Source organism: Canis lupus, chromosome 2 (assembly GCF_048164855.1).
Source record: "Canis lupus baileyi chromosome 2, mCanLup2.hap1, whole genome shotgun sequence".
Taxonomy (NCBI): domain Eukaryota; kingdom Metazoa; phylum Chordata; class Mammalia; order Carnivora; family Canidae; genus Canis; species Canis lupus.
Window position 1 is genome coordinate 20,878,044 of NC_132839.1, and position 19,686 is coordinate 20,897,729.

At 35.2% G+C, this 19,686-nt stretch overlaps 1 protein-coding gene and 1 long non-coding RNA gene across 6 annotated transcripts in view; one reads left to right on the forward strand and one right to left on the reverse strand.

Moving 5' to 3' along the window:
- Positions 1–19,686, reverse strand: part of LOC140613889 (uncharacterized) — a 144,513-nt gene that overhangs the window by 119,925 nt on the left and 4,902 nt on the right. The window contains exons 2-3 of the long non-coding RNA XR_012014776.1: positions 13,842–13,947; positions 9,526–9,587 (exon numbers count right to left, since the gene is read on the reverse strand). This is a non-coding gene — a long non-coding RNA (uncharacterized lncRNA). The remainder of the gene's footprint in view (positions 1–9,525; positions 9,588–13,841; positions 13,948–19,686) is intronic.
- MEF2C (myocyte enhancer factor 2C) overlaps positions 10,646–19,686 on the forward strand; it is a 169,054-nt gene continuing 160,013 nt past the window's right edge. For 3 of the 5 annotated variants that reach the window (XM_072791991.1, XM_072792090.1, XM_072792020.1), the window contains exon 1: positions 10,650–10,875. The gene's annotated coding sequence lies outside the window, so the exon portion shown is untranslated. Of the gene's footprint in view, positions 10,876–19,686 lie in introns of all 5 variants that reach the window. The other 2 variants (XM_072791994.1, XM_072792092.1) reach the window with 1 other exon arrangement.

Here is a 19,686-nt window from a genome sequence, read left to right on the forward strand (position 1 = left end):
GGCTCCGAGTCATGGCCTCCCAGATCTAATGGACCACACAGATTCAAGCTGAGAATTAACAGTAATATGGAGCCCAGTAGTTGTAGCTGGGCTACCAGATGTGCCCACTGAGGAAGAAAAAGTCAAAGGCTCTAAATATGCTTCCTATTGTTGTTGGATTTGATCCAGGCACCAATGGGCTTGGCTGCAGGTGGGAGTACCAATTCATTCAGTTCCACTTTGTTCATGCATATGCAGAGCAAGGAAGGGAGATGATGGTAGTGACTCTCTCTTTACAAATTGGAGGAATAATATTGGTTCCTATGCAACTCTTATTCCAAAATTAATACTTCAAGGATATTTAAGTTACTTAAAAAAACACTTCCCAAATAGCTTGCCAACTTTATGAAAAATCCACTGCTTCCTCTTAATCTCTATTTCTCTCCAAGAAATGTCTGTAATATTATTTAATAGTGTTATAGATTTAGACTAACACAGTATAATCCTAAGGTTGTAGGAAAAGTATAGATCATGTGGAATATTATGTAACTTTAAGAGTCCATATAATAAATGCATTTTATTTTCTTTAAAGATTTTCTTTAATCATTTATTTGACAGAGAGAGAGAGAAAAAGAGAGAGAAAGAGAGAGAGAGAGAGAGAGAGAGCGCACAGCAGGCAGAGGGGGAGGAAGAAGCAGACTCCCATCTGAGCAAGGAGCCCGATGTGGTACTCGATCCCAGTACCTCGGGATCATGACCTGAGCTAAAGGCAGATGCTTACTAACTGAGATACCTAGGTACTCCTACTAAAAGCATTAAATAAATAAATAAAAATAAGAAATAAATAAAAACTTTCTCCGATATACAGAAACAGGAAAGGATACAGAAAAGATCGTGACCAATACAACAAAATCAGGACCACACCGTCACAAATTATAAGAAGGCAAGAAATATTCTAAATCAACTATACTATTGATGTAGACTTGTATATTTTCTTAAAAGTGTTAAAAGATTTAGCACACGCAAAAAAGCTTTTACTTCAAAAAATAAAAACTAATAAAATGTTAAAATGAAAAGTAGTACACATTTGGCTTACAATGACAAAAGAAGAAGGAGGAGGAGGAGAAAGTTTCAGGATCTGATCAATAATAAATGACCTGTTCGGGGCACCTGGGTCAAATAGATTAAAAACTCTACCAGCATCTTCTGCCCAGTGAATATTCCAATAACACACACACATGAAGACTCAGACCCCCTCCTTAGTCCAAGGGCAACCCCAAAGAGGCCTCCCTGACACCAAATGGAGGGGTGAGTTTCTGTGACAACAACAACAAATAAAATTAAAATATTTCCAGTTTACATATGGTAAACCTGCCTATTTGTGGTTTTGTGATACTTAGACACAGCCTGGTAAAAATTCTAAGACAACTGAGATGTCACAATGTGACAAGAGCACAAATTCATATTGAGTCATTTTCCTATTGCTTCCTACTAAAAACCAACAAAACCAAAATATGTCCCCCAAAATTCAGAAATAATATATTTTCTACTTAGTTCCAAGGGAAAAAAACTTTTATAACTTAAGAAAACTCAAAATATGTGACAATCTGTCATAGAATTAAAGCAAGTTATAGTAACAAGTGACAATGCATGCATAATGCCCACTGTAGCTATGTGTTCATCTTCACATACAAAGGCTATTTCTCAATGGTCAGAGTAAAGCTTTGGCTGATGGTCCTGATGGCAGGATAGGGCTTGAGAAGAGTCAAAGCTATGCATAATCCAAAATCATCAGTATTCAAATATGGAATGAGTCTTTGAACCTACAGTTGAATGTGTTGTGAGAACATGAGATTCCTGTTACTTTATCTGTGTTTTTATAAAGTGTTTGCCTTGTATGTTTGTTACTTTATGGAGGAATTAATGAGCAGGGAGTATCACCACAGGTGCGGGGGGCCAGGGAGGGTCAATCACAAGCATTCTGCAAGTTCATTACTGCTAATACATGCCACTCAAACAGAGGCAGGGGACATGACTGGCACCCTTTAGGAAACAAGGAAGTAGTAGAGATGTTGTCTCTTGACTTGGGAATGGGAACAAGGCATTCCCTCTCCTTAACTGAGTGTTATTACAGTGTGCTGTAGTTAGCTACTTAGTTCCTTGTATCCTTTATGAAACTGTAAGATTTTTCAGAAAAAAATTTATTTTGAAGTACATAAAAATTCACAAAAAAGTGGAAAGAAATATACTATCTGTGTACTCTTTCCCCAGCCCTTGTCCTCACCCATAGTTAAGATCTTGCATAATTACAATATCAAAACCAGGTAACTAATAGCAGTACAATGCATAGAGTTTATTCATATTTCAGCTGTTATACATGCACTTATTCCTGTTTGTGTGTGTATGCATAGCTGTATGCAACTGTATCACATATGTAGCTTTGAGTAACCACTACTAAGTCAACAAGACACTTAACTGTACCGTTACCACAAGACTCCCTAGTGCAACCCTTTCATGTCCACACCTACTCTCTCTCTCTCTTGCCCTCTAACCCCTGGCAGCTACTAATATGTCCTCCAACTTTGTAATTACATTATGTTATGAATGTTGTATGAATGGAAGTGAGCAATGACATAATCTTTTAAGATACACTTGTTTCACTCAGCATAATTTCTTTGAGGTTCAGCCAAGTTGCTGCCCTATCAATAGTTCACAGTTCTTTATTGCTGAGTAGTATTCCATTCCACGGATCTATCACAGTCTGTTTAATCACTGATGGACATTTGGGTATTTCCAGTTTAGGGCTATTACTAATAGAGCCATTATGTGTGTTTGTGTACAGGTTTCAGTGGGAAAATAAACTGCAAGATTTTTAAGGGGATAAATAGTGTTTTATTCATTACTATATTCTAATACTGTATGCAATACATAGTAGGTATTCGAAAATGTTCATTGAAGAAATGTTAAAAGGACCACAAAATTGCCTCTAAATAGAATATAAAATAAGACTCAGTGTGTAGAAAAAACACAATTAGCTGGGAGGGAAAATGTCAACAAGAGGTCCTGAAAGTTGCTTTGTACAGCAAAGGAAACCATCAATAAAATGACATGGCAACCTACTGAAGCAAGAGAAGACTTACAAATGATATATCTGATAAGGTGTTAATATTCAAAATCTACAAAGAACTCCTACAACACAACACCAAAACCCCCAAATAATCCGATTTAAAAATGGACAGAGGACCTGCACTGACAGTTTTTTTCAATGAAGACATCCAGATGGCCAACAGAAACATGAAAAGGTTCTTAGCATCACTTTATCATCAGAGAAATGTAAATCAAAACCACAATGACCGCATACCTGTCAGAAAGGCTAAAATCAAAAACACAAGTAACAACAAGTTTTGGTGAGGATTTAGAGAAAAAGGAACCCCCATGAACTATTGGTAGGAATGCAAGTTGGTGCAGCCACTGTCAAAAAATTAAAACTAGAATTATCATATGATGCAGTAATTCCACTACTGGGTATCTGCCCAAAGAAAATGAAAACAGTAATTCAAAAAGATAATATGCACCCTTATGTTTATTGCAGCATTATTTATAATTGCCGAATATTGAAAGCAACCCAAATTATGTCCATTGATAGATGAATGGATAAAAAACATGTGGTATGTGCATATAATAGAATATTATTCAGCCATTAAAAAAGAATAATGTTGCCATTTGCAACAACATAGATGGACCTAGAGGGCATAATGCTAAGTAAAACAAGTCAGACAAAGACAAATACCATATAATTTCACTTATATATGGAATTTAAGAAATAAAACAAACAAAGGGGGGGAAAAGAGACAAAACCAGACTCAAATACAGAGAACAAACTGGTGACTGCTAGAAGGAAGATGGGTAGAAGGCTGGGTGAAATAAATAAAGGTTATTAAGAGTATACTTATTATGATGAGCACTGAATAATGTATAAAACTGTTGAATCATTATATTGTACTCTTGAAACTAATAAAACCTTCTACGCTAATTATACATCAATCAATCAATAATTTTAAAAATTATAAAAAGGGGGTCTTGAAAGTTGCACTCATGGTTCTAAGTCTACACCAGTGTTCCAAAGGACAAACATACAGGTATACACACAGAGACACTTTTTTTTTCAGTTTGCTTTGTTTTTATTTAAAGATTTTATTTATGTATTCATAAGAGACACAGAAAGAGAGGCAGAGACACAGGCAGAGGAAGAAGCAGGCTCCCTGCAAGGGGCCCAATGCAGGACTCAATCCCATGACCCCGGGATCACAACCTGAGCCAAAGGCAGATGCTCAACCACTGAGCCACCCAGGTGCCCCTCAATTTTCTTTGAATATTGAGTTTTGTATTAAGATGGTGTTTGGATTAACAAGCTATAGCTGAACTTTTTTTTGGAAACAACTGAGGAGACTTTCTGTTTTAGCTAAAATGGACTAAGAGGCACTGTGTGCACCCTCCTTCCTAAAACGATAACAAAAATATGAAAAATGGTTTTTTAAGACATAGACATCAGGCAACAAAGAGATCCCTAAGAAATGAGAAGCCAAGGAGGTAAATCTGCTTGCTTTGCTTACAGTCTTGAGGGTTTCTTAGCAGAGGCACCAGGAGAGTAACTCAAGGGAGGCAGGCTCCTTGAGTCAAGGAAACAGGTCTAACAGTATGGGAGGAAAAGGAGCCTATGGTTCATAGGACAGAGCACCTGGCAGAGAGCTGCTATATAGACAAAGATCTCCTGAGACCTGCAGAGTCCTGCCTCAGAATTTAGCAGAATACTGATTTGGGCACATGTGTGAGGAAACCTCCCAAGGTTTAACTCTAAGGAATAAATAGATCTAAACAATGATCGATATCTGCTAACATCACAAAAAGAGAGAAACACAGTAGTCTTGCTCAGACTCCTCCAAATGCATTTGGTCAAGTTCCTAGTCTTAATTACCAACTGATAGGAAAGATATGGGGCAGAGGAGCTTATTAAACAACTTCACAGGAAGGTATCAGCAAACACAAACTATGGAGAGCTCTACCACCCAAATAATCCAGTTTCCTCAACAAACAAGAAAAAAAAGATAGAGGGGAAACCTACAGAGTAAAAGAGAAGAGAAATAAACAATTGCAACGTGTGGATCTTATTTGTACTCTGTTTCAAATAGTAAAAAGTAATTATAAAAATTTATTGGACAATTGGAAAAATCTGAATATTGATTGTGCATATTTGATAACAATAAGAAAATATTGACTTTATATGTAGTTCATTTTTTAGATGTGATTCATTTTTTTCAGTTAAAAAACAAGTCCATAAAAACCCCCAACTTCTTTTTTTTTTAAGATTTATTTATTTATTTATGATAGACACAGAGAGAGAGAGAGAGAGAGAGAGGCAGAGACACAGGAGGAGGGAGAATCAGGCTCCATGCCGGGAGCCCAACGTGGGACTCCATCCCAGGACTGCAGGATCGCGCCCTGGGCCAAAGGCAGGCGCTAAACCGCTGAGCCACCCAGGGATCCCCCAAAACCCCCAAGTTCTAATAAAGATATCTGCTGAAATATTGAAGAATGAAATGATGTCATGTCTGAAATTGGCTTCAAAATAATTTGGGGTGGGGGTAGGAAGTGTAAATAGGGATATGTTGGAATAAAATTGTCCATGAGATGATAGTTGTTGAGGACAGGTGCAGTTGTATGAAAGTTCATTATACCATTCTATTTTTTAATATGTTTCAAATTTTTATAATAAAAATTTAGATAAGTAAATTAGAGATTTTACAAGGACATTGGAGACTGTGATCTGCAGCACTCCCTTAATGGAAGACCATATTTTCTTCACACAGAACACTGGCTTTTAAGCAAGGATAGACCTTTCTGAAAATAGACCTGGCAATATGCAAGTGGTTGACTACCTAATTGAAGACACCAAAGACATCAAAGGAAACCAAAAACCTGGGTCTACAGATGTGGTTGTTATGTCTTCCTCTTCTTTTAATAAGGCTAGGTTTATAAGAAGTCTAACAGAGTACATGACTGCTATCCTTCCAACAGCATCCCTGCAACACAACTCATCCAGTTCAATCTTGCTATTCCTACATTTCCTGTTTGTTCATTGTCACAATCCACCTTCCACACACATTTTCGTTTTTTGGTTTTGAGGTTAGGAAGATGTCAAAAAAAAATTTTCCCATTCAAATAATTCATTAGAAATATGTTCTATCTAGGGGCACCTGGGTGGCTCAGTGGTTGAGTGGCTGCCTTTGGCTCAGGTCATGATTCTGAAGGCCTGGGATCAAGTCCTACATTGGGCTCCCCGCACAGAGCCTGCTTCTGCGTCTGCCTATGTCTCTGCCTCTCTCTGTGTGTCTCTCATGAATAAATAAAATCTTTAAATATATATATATATATTTCCTATCCTATATAGGATATATATATCCTATATATATATATATTTATATATATATTCTATCTAGAATCTAGTTGTTTTGCATTAAGAGGGACACTGTGAGTAGCTTGTCCAAGGTTCTAACAAAAGTCTCCTCTCTCCTCTTATCTGAATCCTACTTATTCAAAAGGATGCATCCAAAGCCAATAAGTGAAGCTCCTAAAAAGATGAATGTTATGTCTTCCATTTAAAAAAAAAAATCCTCATGGTCCCTAGTTCAGTATCCTATAAATAATCTACATCCTGCATATCTTACTCAAGAAATGAGTTGATTTGATGACTTAAAAAAATATATAAATTTTATATTCTCAGTATATTTGCAGCTAATAATTCTGTCTATATATTAGTGTACTAGTAATATTATTAAAATATCATGATGCATCCTAATGTTCATTTTCACTAAATGCCTAAAAAGGCCATGGGAGTATGGCTTTAAAATATGATTTAAAATCTGATGTGTGCTTTGGAAGCAAACTAAGCTTTGGGGACTCAAGACAAGTGACATTTTTGTAGGTTGGTTACATTTTGTACTGCAAGATGCATTACAGAAATTGTAACTGAACTTTTCGAAATATTTATCACCATTGTTACAACTTTCATTAGAGGGTTTTTCTTTTTTAGATGCAATCTTGCTTGTAATGTCCACTTTAAAAGTTGCTACCCCAGGCTTATAAAACAAAGTTATAATGTCTTCCCATCAACAGTATTAAAAACATTCATCTTTAAGAAAGTGTTATAAAGAAATTCCACTTCAATGATAATTCAAATATTAAAGTACATAATAAAAAATGACCATATAAGATAGAATGCCAAATGATTAGAAATTCTTTGCAAGACTGTTCTGATAAAAGCAAAATACCCATTTAGTAGCCAACTAGTCACATGTGGCCATGTCAATTTAAATTATATTCAAAATCAGTTTCTCCACTGTACTAGCCACACTTCAAATGTTCAACAGCCACACACATGTGGCTGCCATACTGGACATTGCAGATATAGAACAATGTCCATCATATCAGAAAGTTTGATCAAGTAATGATGGTCTTCATTAGAAAGATCACTGCTAATGAATAGATGTCCATGTATAAATTTATTTCTAAAGGAGGCAGAATTAAACCTAGAAAATTTAAATAGTTTTTCTGGAAAATCTATATTCTCATGTAAATATTTAAAATTGTGCCACAAGAACTGCAATGTAGATTTTCTTTTTCTTCTTGCCATAAGAAGAATGGAATTTCAAAAGATTCCACTCCAGATAGAGAATTATGGCATTACCCAGTCTTCCCCTTTGATTCACATTTTTGTTCTTTATAAAGATCTATTCTAACCCTGCTCTGTTTCCAAGTTTATCCAGCAACGGCCCAACTTTTATTTTGTGGCAAGGAATTCCTATATAGAGGGCAGTACCTCAGGCCTCAAACTCCACATTTGTGAAGTTTGTCAACTAGCATAAGAAAATTCACTTCCTGGTCAGGTCCTCTGGGAGAGGAGGCTCTTACACCCTCCCAAAATACCAGCAAATTCCTTAATCTAACACAACTTCTCATCTCTCAGTTCAGAAAGATGCATTCTGTAATATATGTAAAAAGACAGAAACATGGAAAGACATAAATAATATCAGAGTGTCATGTGGGAAAGAGAAATATTCCAGACATGAGCTATTGAATAGGAAGGGTCTGTTTAATTCAGCAGAGAAACTGAGATCATCTCTATCATTTACGATTAGCAAGGAACCATGCTCCAAATTGAAGACAGAAATACAAGAGTAACAAAAGTAAATGAAAATAGTATGAAAAACTTCTAAACAACAGGGCTAAACCAGATGCATTTAAATGCAACTCCTGAAAACCTTGATGAACAGTAGTACGTCTGTATTTAAAAGGCTAGATAAACCCTATAGCTGATCCAGATGGTTAAAAAAAAAAAAAGCAATCTATGATTATATGAGAAAAAAAAAAGCAATCTATGATTATATGAGAAATCTAAGTATTTTCATGAGTTTTAAGTATTTGCATGGAAAAGTAAACAATAATAATAACTAGTCAGTATCAAAAATGATTTGACTTTAAAAGTAGAGAGTGCAGGGATGCCTGGGGGTCTCAGCAGTTGAGAGCATCTGCTTTCTGCTTAGGGTGTGATCCTAGAGTCCCAAGATCGAGGCCCACATCAGGCCCCCTGCATGGAGCCTTTTTCTCTCTCTGCTATGTCTCTGCCTCTGTGTGTGTGTGTGTTTCTCATAAATAAATAAATAAAAATCATAAATAAATAAATGTAGAGAGTGCAAATTAGAAAAAAAATAATAAAGTCCAAGTAAAGAAATACTTAATACAATATTCCAAGTGTTTGTGAAGTGGATCTTTGTCCAGAATAGTGTGTTGTTTGGAAACAATTTCTACAATAGATTCAATAGATTCCATGGTTCTGAAAATTAATTAGAACCTTAAAATTAGCTATGGAAATTAGCTACAAACTAATGAGTTCGGGGGGAAAAAAGAAAGAACACAATATGCCAACTTTCCAACCCTTTCTCCAAACACTTTTCCATCTTAAAAATTACTCGTTTTCAAGATTCTTTGCATTGCTTAAATCCATAACTTCACCTTTTTGCTCACTTGCTCACTCCCCAAGGAAGTCTAAAACCAAATAAACTGCCATAAATTTTTACCAACAAAATATCATTTTCCGATCGATTTTTTCTTAATTTTTAAAATTGAAAAAGGTTTTATTCAATTAGGTCACTACTCCTGGCATAAGGCCTCTGAAACATTGTTTCTCAGACACTAATGGGTCCTGGAAAAGTTTGAAACTCTCAATTCATTATGACTTTGAGTAGCTGTTTTGTACCTAAGAATGAGCATTGATAGAGAGGTTGGGACTAAACACATAATTTTATGAAATATGATGAAAACATAAGGGTTTTGTTATGACGCACATAACAATCAAGAACCTGTTTCTTTTTAGCAAGCTCCTAAAAAGTACCTCCCGTATAATTATTAAATAAAAACACTCACTTATTCAGTACTCAGCCAGCTTTTAAACTCTGAATAAGAGAAGTACACAGTGAGAGAGGTACTTACATGGTTTCCTTGGATACTGGATGATGCCATTCAGGTCTATGTTTTTATCTGAAAGTGGTGCCCTGTGGAGAAATGAGGCTTGGTGAGTGGCTGTTTATACATAGTAAGTAAATAGGAACTTTGTTTATTTTACAAAGCATTTTTTATTTTGACCCAGATTTCTTTTTCTCATCACACCCAAACCTTGTAAACAGCAATAAAATGGTAGAACAGGTACTTTGCACAACTCTTTCTAATACCACTTAAGAAATCATAATTATTAAAGCAGAAGCTCAGAATGCTTTGGCTAAACACATTACTCCTTGGGCTACTTTATATATCTTAACTACTATATTTACATCAGACATATCAATGAACACTGCCTGCCTCTCTATTTTCCTTCAAAAGGAATTGTTCTCAAACTGTCAATAAAGAAATTAATCTAAAAAAATCGCATAAGTGATAAATGTCCTTACCTTAGTCAAAGAGTAAGAGAACTCTAGCTCTACCAGCTTCTACACATCCAGGGTTTCCACAGACATTAGCTGTCATTTTAAACGTAGTAGTGGGGTCCTAGATTTTCAATAGTTTAAGGGCTACGAGCACACAATTTTGACATTCAGTCTCTCGGAGCTACACGCAGTCTAATTTTGGTAGCATGATTAATCCCTCCTATGTGATAATTTTTAACCTTCTAATATTTCTCTGGATCGAAAAGAACAAATGAGCTACAGCAAAGAATGGCAACTAACTTTAATGCTTAACACAATTTAATAATCTGAAATGAAGTAAGTGTGTGCTATGTTTCCATTAAAAAGTTTCCAGCCACAATTAATTGAACAAAAACTTGTCTTGTTCCAAGATTATTCTTGGAAATGTAATTTTAAAGTCTGCGTGAAATGAGGAAACTTACTTTTTTACCATATGAAAGCAATCTCATTTTTTAGGAATGATTTTTGGATAGACTTCCAATTTGATATTTTCCATTTGAACTAGCAGCATAGGGGTTTGGAAGGGGGAGGGGAGGGAAGCAGTTCTGTGTTCTTTTGCCAGCACTGACAAAGGTCTGGTTGTCAGTGATACCTTTACAGCTAAATTTACCCCAGAGTGACAGGAACAGGTGCATCTCGGCCTGCCAGACACTTGTGCACAGGGATCACGCATCTTACGGCTTGACGATCAAGGGGGGAAAGCCTGGGTCTTCATAGAAAAGGAGGAGAGACAAACGCAGCCCAAACTGGGGGGTTTCTCTTCAAAGCCAGCTGGTCTGGCTTTATTCTACAGGAATTTTTTTACCTGTCAGGGTTTGGACAACAAAGCCCTCAGCAGGTGCTGAAGGGTACAACTTCCTGGAGAAGCAGAAAGGCACTGGTGAGTTTCAATTGCCAAAATATATTTTTTAATCTTTAAAAGTTGATTTTGTTATCTTGGAAGAGGCACTGCTGAGGAACCTACATTCAGAAAGCTGATGAGACCATTGGAATCAGAGCCAACTAACTCAACAGTAGGTTTGCCTGTTGTAGAAAGTAGAGCTGTTACCATTTGACAATTTTTTACATTTAAGAAAAGTCTTATAGGAAAGACTCTTTATTTTGAATGTTGGTTTCTTTCACTACTAATTCCGATATCTGAAAGACGAAGAATTAATTACATATATGATATTAGACTATTAAATTAAACACACAAATATCATTTCATCATTTTTTATCTAATTCTGTCATAACCTGTCCTGAGTAAAATGGTTTTTTAGTAAATCAAATAAAAATGTGAAATGGTACATGCTCTTTTAAAATGTTTCATGCGCTAGTGTTTTTTATGTGTGCATGTGACAGGAATATGATTACACAGAATATAAAATTAATTTTATTTATAATACATTTTTAAACACATGGATTGCACAGAATATTTAATAATTAAAAGTAGCAACATTTTCTCATTACTTTACAAAGAGTTTCTTTGGAGAAAAATCTTTGGAATAAACAACCAAGACAGTACTAAAGCATGTTTTTACATCACTGATTTCCAAAATTAGTACATTTATATATTTGGTATTTTCATTTCATGAATTCAAAAGTTTAGGCAAAAATAATTTTTTCAGAATAGGATTTTAATTAATACAAAACATGGAAAAATAAGACCACATGTCAGGATATATTTTTAAAAAGTGATTCTATTTCAAGGGCTCATTCTTTTAACTATGCTTCACAGCATTTCTCTACAAATTGTTGTATTATACAAATTGAAAACATTTATTTAAGCAAGTAAGGAGCTCAAAGCTAAAGACTATACATAGTAAACATATGAAACCATTTTAACAACCAAATTCCATATTCACAAGCAACATGGGCTAATGAATGTAAAAGACATACAGCATACACTGATCAAAAATGCTATAAATTATTAGCCATAAAATCAATTTTCTGGACTGTGGGGGGTACAATTGGTATTTAAGAAAAGAAAGGCTCCTACCAATGTAAATTACTAATATTATGAGGTAATTGTTTTATTCTGATGATCTCATAAAAAATTTTCAAGCTACATGCTTAACACATAGTTGTATAGTAAGAAAATCATCAGATCTGACATTTTTAATGACCACTACATCTAAAACAATTATCAAATCAATAACGATAAGCCACAAATTTGTAAGTATCATACTCTTTTAGACTGATTTAAAGGATGTTTAAAATTATTAACTATTTGTGGTTTGAAAAATTACCAGAAATGATCCAGCCAACCCAAAAATATAATATCTTTAAAACATAATTAAAACCCAAATCTGATTTTAATTATAAATCATTTCATGTAGAATATGGTTCAGAAAATTAAAGTATATTCTATTTTTTAAAAAAGGAATATATTGTGGTTTCAAACTGCTATATTTCTGTGATATTCCGTCATCTTCATTATATTGCTTCTGGCACCTAAGTAACCATGGTCACTGCATTTTTTAGGTAACTTCATTAGTCTGTTAAAGAATGAATATATACATACTGTATGCACTTATAATTTTGTTATTTATCTGGTCTGTTAAATACTATATTCCTAAAGAATCAGAAATAAGAAATTAGAAATAAGTACTGCAAAACTGAACACACACTCTTACGTCAACTTTAGAATTACACTTGTTAAGTCTTTATGTGCGTTACTATCGGTTATAATTATTATACTGTTTGTCATTAACACTCAATATAAACCCTACAAAAGCTTCTTCCAACCTATTTTTTATGACTCCTGTGAATTATGTAAGTGTGACTGAACCTATTAGAAACAATGTTAAGTATAGCCCAAATATTTCTGAATAACCAAAATTTGTCATTTTAACCATGCCCTGAATTGTGGGCTTAATCTAAAATTCCATATTTCTTCCTTGTAATTATGAAGAGAAGCTTAGTTCCTAGGACAACTGGCAGCTACATGTTCGTCCTTTCCAGTTAACCTTCACTTTTGTGTCACAAAAATACCTATGCCAACTCCCTCAATGTATGGAAATGACTTAATAAGTCTTAGTCAGATACTACAACTAAATGTTGCAATGACTCATGTGCCCTAAAAGTTTAATTTAAAAATATATTTTTAAATTTTAAGCATTATTTGCAATATAGCTTCATATCTTAAGAATGGCTTATTTAGAGTGGAAAAAATTAATTATTCTCCTCTTTCAGAAAGACATTTGAAAATATTTTGATTACCCATATATGCACAGGGAAAATCTTGATTCTCCCAGCAACTAACTTCAATAAATTATATTGTGAATGTCAATCTATTTCATTTCAAGACCATGAAGCTTCCAGCTAAAATGGTTTACTTGTAAGTATTTAAAGAAACAAAAATACTTTGGCAGCTTTAAATGTATCTCCTCATTGACCAGCCACCTGACTGACAGCTGTCAACTGTCTGCGGGCCAAATGTAACCCAGTAAAGATAAAAATTACATATTACTCATCCCTGTTGATAATACCTGGTGCCAGTAAGGTTTTCAAGTAGGAATAACTAGACTATAGATATAAAGAAGTAAAAAGGGAATCATTTCTACCACCCACCATGCCTCCTTTGTCATTAACTTATTTCCCCTTCCTTTTCCACTTATCCCACTTCTCTTGATGTCCATATCTCACACCTACAAAGAGTTAATTTCCTTAAAGGAACTTCAGATGTATGTAACAAGTGTGTGACCATGAAAATACTGGGCAGCCAGGTAATCATGCCCACACATTTCTTTCAATCAAATCTTTTTTGAGCTCATGTAGTGTTTGAATTGTGGGAAAGAGTCTTTGATGCTTTCAACTACTCATTTTTTTTAAAAAATGAAATGGAAGCACAAAAATAAAATTTACCCAAGGTCACCAACATGAGGATGTAGATGTAGACTTGGATCTGTCCTCCAACTTCACATCCAGTGATGTTTTTTTCTGTTAGACTTTAAACATGTGGACAATGAAACTATAAGTAAAAAAAGAGCACATGGAAAATTAATGTGAGTGACATTTCATTGAGGAACTGTTTGCAGCCACCAAACTTAATATCTTATTAGAGAAATACAGTTTTATCAAAGGCATATTAAAATGTAGCTTTAAAAAAAGAACATGAACACGTTAAATACCTATGGCATAAATTCATTTTTAGATTCTCTTTACCATTAACCTGATTTCCAAACTGAAAATATTTATGTTGTGTATGAAACTGCAGTAAGAAAAAATAATCAATGGCAACATATATGTTTAGAAGATAAATGCATAAATGAAAAGTTCAGGTTGAAAAGTTTTTTTGAAATATTTGAAAATAATTAAAAACACCAAATATACCAAAGCATAAGCATACAATTACCTAAGTACAGAATATAGTAAACAGTTCACATAACCGATTCAAAAACTAACTAGTGTCTGTGTGTGTATATGTATGTGTGTTAATTATAAAACCTCTCTAGTCCCCAGAGGCCTCATCAGCAAGTGTTTCCTAACAGTTCAGAAATTCTATGACTCAACAGTCTGGTATTAATATAAGTATCTGATATTTATTCAAATAATTATTAATTATATTAATATTTTATATTGCTATAATATAATTTGTTGATAGTGCTGCACATCATAGTGATTCAATCAAGGTCATGAAAATATATTCAAACTAAATATTGTATTCTTCTCTGACCCTCTAGAAAAGAAATCATTTAGGAGATAACTAGCATGTTCTGAATTTAAAAGGATTTATCTTAACCCTGAGCTTTGGAGCTGTATTTGCCTGTGAGAAGTGTTTGCTTTAAAACCTGAACAAGCAAATGAATTTTTTAAAAGAGAGGGAGGGCTTAAAACACTGATGTAGGCGATGGGAGGAAATTTCCTGCACGGGATTAGTCTAGAATAATCTCCAACAGCTCTATGATACCATTTAGCAACTAAATTATACGATATATCTAAATTCACAAATGTATTTGCTTATTGTATTACATTTAGTCCAAATCAACATTATTAATCAGCAAACCATTTAACAATATGCAATAACAGTATGCAAATCGATTTCAAGCAAAATAATCAGTAAATAATATCCATTTCTAATAATTATGAAGACAGAGGTGTCAAAGCAAAATGTGCAAAAAATTCAGTCATCTCCTTGCATCTCAAAGGATTATTAGTGAAAGTGAATGACTTGTCTCTTGTCTGCCTTTGAAGGATCTTAAATATTTTCTTGTTAGACCTGAAGAGTACTGCCTGAAGAGCACCAGAGCAGAAGTAGGCAGTTATGAGTCGTAATCATTATTTCACTACTCAGTAATTTTGTGACTGGAAACAAGTCATGTAATCTCTGGGAGGATACTGAAGGGATGTGACTCTTTGCTGGGCTATGTGTAAATCATAGGAAAGGCAGGTCTAGAAGGTGTTTATCCAACAAAAGGTGTTTCTCTTGCTTCATGTGAAGTCCCAGTAGGATTCTGGACAATATTGGGTGGGTTCCTGTCTCCATTGGCATGCACTGTCCCCTCCCCACTGCTCTAAAAGCCCACCATACTGGCAGCATTCCAAATAATTAAAACTAACACCAGTTTTTAGCCTGTGAGATGAGTGGGGGAAACAAAATCACTTTATAATAAACTACTGACCAGCTAGCCTTATTTTTCCTACTTGGATACCCTGGTAACAAAACATGAAAGGTCTTACCCTCAAAATTACATTATCACACATGGCTTTGAACTTTTCGGAACACATTATAAGACTAAGTTGACACACACAAAAAAAAACTTAAGTCATTTACTGTTTTTAGTTTTATAAAACGGGATAGTTTAAAAAATGAAAAAAACAAAACAAAACAAAACAAACAAAAAAAACCAGTCACCACACTTGCTGCCGTAAGCCAGCCTGAGAACATGTTTGTTCGTGTCAGAAAAATGTTGGAACAAGAAACAGGTTCATCAGAGAACCCCTAATCTGAAGTGTTAAAAATATCTAGATCCAAGAGTGGTTAATGGCAGCAGCTGGCCACGCAGAGATGTTAAAAGGCTGGGAATTAGGGATCCCCGTGTTGCCTGGGATGACATTGTCACGAAGGCCCTACCTGATTGCTCGGTAGGCAGAGGTAATTATCGAGGTCCTAAGGAATATTTGTAGTAATTGAAAGTCTTTTTAGGGTAAAGCCACATTTCCTAAGTGATTCTAAATGAGACTAGTCCTGGTTGCCAGGAATCTAGGCTCACAAACAGCTGGCAGTCACTGAAGCATGAATGCGTTCTCAGCTCAGTTGTCACTAGCGGTAGAGGTCCCTGGATCTGAAACCCATTTTACAGGTTTTGGTGAGATACCGTGATCCAAGAACACAGTTCACCCAAGAAAAGATAAGCAACTGCCTCTCAGATATGTAGAAATGAAGAACTATATAGAAATTTGAGAGAATTGGGTCCTCCCATTGCTTAATCAGTCTTCTAATCACAATGGGCAGGATATATGCGGCATGTCTATTACAGTGCCAGCCAAGACAAGCGATGGGAAGATTCTTATCATTCTGACCTCTCACTGTTACTATTTTGAATGGTGTTCACTAATATAAAGTTTCATAAAACTTATGAAGAGTTGAGAGTGAGGGAATGAATAATGAAGCGAACCTAAGGTAAAGAAATAAGACTTCGCAGATCTTATGATCACCCTTAAGGCAGTGGCTTGCAAACAAAATATACATAAGAAACACCCAAGGAGCTAGTTAGATGCAGATTCCTGAGGTTGTTGCTTAGGGGATCAGAGGTGGGGCTAAAGTCTGAGTGAATCTGAGGCCCTCTGGTAAACTGTTCTCTGTGCTAGATTGTTCAGTCCTCTCTAGAGCCTTCCCTTCTTCTGGAGGTCAGTTCTCCTACTCTGCAGTAGCAAGAAAATGAGCACCCAGCGATCTCAAGTTCTAGGACACCAAAGGAAGCCTATGGTTATAGCTACAGAAGTTATATTTCTATTTTTATTTATTGTCAGGTATACTTGCACTTAAATAGTTTAATTATTTTCATGTAGACTGGCAGATAAGGTTCACCCAACACTAGAGATAAGCCAAAAATCATTCTCAAGTTCTACTTGAGTTTCAGGCACTAAATAAAACAGCTTTAAATATGAACAATAGTTTGAATTGACTCTTCAGAAAAATAAAAAAATAGTGTAGAGAGGGCTTGTTATGAGGAATACATGTGCAAATATAGTCAAGTTTTAGAAACTCAAGTGATCATCACTGACCCAGGGAGTTTAGACGGCTAAGGGCCAGCAAAAAGGAAGAGGAAACCACAGGTTTTATTCTATGTGTGGGCTGTTTTGTGGCCATAGGCTACCCAAACTAGAATCTCACGGCTACAAAAGGGTGAGGTGAGAATGTGTGGAACATGTGGATGGATGGACATAAATCCTTCGAAAATAGATAAACAACACAGCCTTACTTGCTGTGAGTTAATCATCATTGTAATCAGAGTAATTATAGTGATTAATAACCAAAAAAAAAAATCATAGAAACTCTTCTATGAACATATTATCTGTAGCATACTTTAATTGTTCAGAAATAAGCTCTCTTGTTATCAGTATTTTATTTTGGAGTGATTCAAATAAATAGAAAATTATTAATATCCTATGGTTCTGAAATAGAAAATGTAACTTTACAAAGCATGAAAAAAATCTAATTGTTAATAACCAGTCATGTGTGTGTTTGTGTGTTTTTGGTTTTACGGACTTTAAAACTGAAAATAAAAAATTTACAACTGAAAATGAGAAGATGGAGCAGAAAAGATGAAGGAAGAAAGAAAGGGAAGAAAGGAGGAAAAAGAAAAGGAAATGGAAGAGACAGGATTAAATCTTTTGATTAGCTATTTCCCTATTGCTAAAGGGGTCAAAAGGCATAAGAAAATTGTAGAATGTTGCCTACTTACCCTTATTTAAGTAGTGTTCAAAATCTTTTACTTAGAATCATATTTCTCCATCTCTGAATTTCTTCAGACTATAAAGTAGTACATTGCATTTGATAGGGATGCTCCATATTTACAGGTTTAATGCCAAAGTTGGGAAATGTTGATGTGCCCATCTTTGCACACAGGATGATGCTTTATCCGTGATTTCACAGAGGTGATAAAGGGCAAAATGCATTTTTCCCTCCAGCCCTGAACCTCTCTCCAACCCTTCCAAATTCTAACCTTCATCCAGGAAGCAATACACATGCTCGTCACAGGGCTCTTATATCCCCCTCAACACTTCTGGAGAAATAATCACTAATTATACCTCTGATGGCTTTTGGGAGTAGAAGGGAGTGCACACAGAGGGAGACCAAGTGACAACATGGTAGCTATGGCACAGGGGACATGCAGCAACTGTGTGCCTTCTATACAAGATGGGAATAGAAAAGAGACTGGAACAACAGATACTAAAGTGTTATTATATATATATTTTTAAAGTAGACAAATTTTCAAGGAACACCGTGATACTTTGCTGATAGTTCGTCTTCCAATCACAATCTCTTCAAAAATCATAAAGTTTCTTCCTCAAGAGCCAGGCTACTCACTTATTGGCACCCAGGGCTTACATACACGTTGGCCAATGAGAGGGACCTGAGACACACTGAAAGTCTCCTCCCCAAAGCACCTCCTGACCAACAGAGCAGGAAACTTATAGAATTTGTATAATCATAGATACTCCTTTGATGTATGAACTCCTTTCAGAAAACTTTTGAAGAGAAGTTCATTTAAAGGAGTAACACATTGACACTGCGTCATGAGGTAAACTGTTGCAGTGGCTGGCTCCTCTGATAGAACATAGTCCAAGAGAATTCTGGAACATAAAGAGGCTGCTGAGGAATGATAGGACCTTGTGGGTCAGTCACATCAGTGAAAGGCTGTGAGGAGACAGAGACACTCAATAAAGAGCTATTATTGATTTTAAAAATTGCTGCTGGGTGAGTGGTGCATGCCAGAGTGAAAGAAGGACAAGTTGAAGGTGAGTCTAGGAAGGCTGATGACACAAAGACAAGCTTCAGCAACCTTACAATTTTGCCTATACCACACAGATAATATTGATTTAAGAAGACTTAAAAATTTAAGATTTAAGAAGTCTGATAAAATCAAATATGAACACACAAAAAATCTTTCTCTGAAAAAAAATATGGAACACTGACAAGGATAATATAAATTGGCAACCTCAGAATGTAATATTTCTTGCATAGTATACATTAGTTTAATCCGCATGTTATCCTAAATATTTTATATTTATTTCAAATATAAAAAACTCTATTATGAAATAAAAACTGCTTTGAAGCATGGAAGCTGATGGAAAAGGAAACAACTTCTAAAATATTGTCAGATAAATGAGACATGGAGATGTCTTCCAGGAACATGGGGTAGTCCTTAAAAGTGAAATAGTAAAATGTTAGCTAACATTTACTGAGCATTTTCTACGTGCCAAGCACTCGGTGACTATAGAAGTACAATTTCATGTCCTCCTCCCAGGAAAATGATCATCCTGTGTAGGTCCTGCCACATTCTCTATTTTATAACAAGTACATTTCAAAAATTAAGGTCAAATGGTTATTATGGCGTCTGAGCTTGGATTCTAATCCAGGGTCTCTGACATACCCTTCCCTGCCTCTTGTATATTCTTTGCAAAGATATTTCCCATGACATTCATACATGATATATAACTTTTAATTAATGAAACTAACTTTTTAAAAATTTTATATTACTTG